General features: G+C 42.1%; 1 pseudogene; it reads right to left on the minus strand.

Annotated features, from left to right (window-relative positions):
• Nucleotides 1–889: 889 nt before the first annotated feature.
• LOC102823839 lies at nt 890–1,748 on the minus strand (annotated as a pseudogene).
• Nucleotides 1,749–1,818: the final 70 nt, after the last annotated feature.

Genomic DNA, 1,818 nt, shown 5'->3' on the forward strand with positions numbered 1-1,818 from the left:
TCTCAACTTTGTCCTTAGGTAAATGCCACCCTTTTGATCTAGAATGATTGACCATTCCTTGGTGAGCATACCTTAGTAGTATTGTTGTCTCCCCTGCATACCTAGATACTGCTTGGCTGAAATTGGACTACAAGACTTAGTTTCATTTAAAATCTGAAGGGTGGTTGAGAACCAGTAAGCTTCATCTTTTTTTGTAATAATTTTGAGCTTTGTTCCACATTTTCTTACTTTCTATCCAGGACCTTCAATTGTGATTCCTTTCAGAGCAGTTTATAGCCTGGTACCATGTAATTCTCTTATCAGAGTTGTGATGACTGGTGCTCATGGTCCATTTGATTAGTTGATTATAAGCATCTTTCATTTTCAGCACTCTTCTTTCTTCTGTATCGAGAGACCAACAGTTGCACTTTAGATGGCCACTCATGAACATTTTTTTGGTTTTTTAATTGTCAACTCATTTCCTGGTGTAGCATAGTTTCCATTATCTCTAGCCCTCTGACTTGGGCCTTCACTTTTTGCCCCAGATTCAGTCCTAATGATGAAGTTTCTAGTTAAAATCATTGGTTTCGAATGTTCTATTGAGCTTTAGTGCCTACTGGTATTAATTACCTTAACCACAAGCTGCTGCACAGAGCCAAGTTAGAGGAATTGAGCAAAACTCAGACCAGACTTCCTTGGAAGAATGTCTAAAACCATTCCTGATGAAAGTTACAATAAAGTGACAGGAAATGATTTCTTCCACTTGGAGACCGGTCACTCAGCACCTAAGTTCAAGGTATACATTCCTAAGAGGAGATGTGTTGTTCGTTGGTCTCCTGAGCCGGATTATTCTTCAGTGCCAGGCTTTCAACAGGATGTGACTGGTTCATACTCCAGGACTAGAAAGGAATTACAGTTTGAAACCAGAATGAATGGCCACTATGCCTGATGTTAAGCTTTCATATGTCACCTTCTGAAAACCTGCATCTTCTATCATCTCCTTGAATTCCTCCTGAGATGTGAATTTTCTGATACTTTCTACTAGGTATTGGTAGGACTACCAGTCTCCTGTGATAACTTCTCCAAGGACAGGAATGACCTTGAAGCTATACAGATCATAAAGCCTGGATATGAGAGGATTGGTCACTTGGCTAAACTCCAGACAGAGAAACCATTCTCCTGGGCTTCCTGGAGTGAACGATCACTGTGTGTCACATTCCGGATCCCAAAGGTAATAGTGTAAACATCAAACTTGTCATCGTCGAAAGGTAGTTCTTCTGCATCTCTCAGAATCCAAGCAAGTCCAGCTTTGTATCCTTGAGCCCGAACTTTCTGCTTCCCAACTTTGAGCGTCTCTTATTGATGTCACAGATCACAACGTGGAAACCACCCAGGGAGTTCCCTTCATTCTGGTACTTTTTGGTAATTTCTTCCCAGGATAAATTCTGCTGGGCTCTTAACTGCCTCTTCTGCCTCCCCTGATGCTGAACTTGAATGTAATTAAGGAACCCAAAAGCAGAATAACCTGTTCCTCCAGCAATGTCCAGCAGCTGGGTCCTAGAGCAACAAATCCTTTCAAGTACGATGGATCCCAATATGTCAATTATGACATATTCATCATGTCATACTTCTTTGCCACACTTTGAAACACATGATAGACTTTGCCTCCTTTCTAGTCTTCCGACAAGGTTTCAAACCCAAAGTGCGTTTCATTCGTTTGCTTCTCATGGGACAAGAGACGTACACCAAGCGGACCCCAAGGGCAAGAGCTAGGAAGTACCAGGAGCCGGCTAGCCAGTATCGCCTGTGACTACCATGGTCAAAGCAACTCCATAGAGC

The sequence above is a fragment of the Chrysochloris asiatica genome, unplaced genomic scaffold (assembly GCF_000296735.1).
Source record: "Chrysochloris asiatica unplaced genomic scaffold, ChrAsi1.0 scaffold08599, whole genome shotgun sequence".
Taxonomy (NCBI): Eukaryota; Metazoa; Chordata; class Mammalia; order Afrosoricida; family Chrysochloridae; genus Chrysochloris; species Chrysochloris asiatica.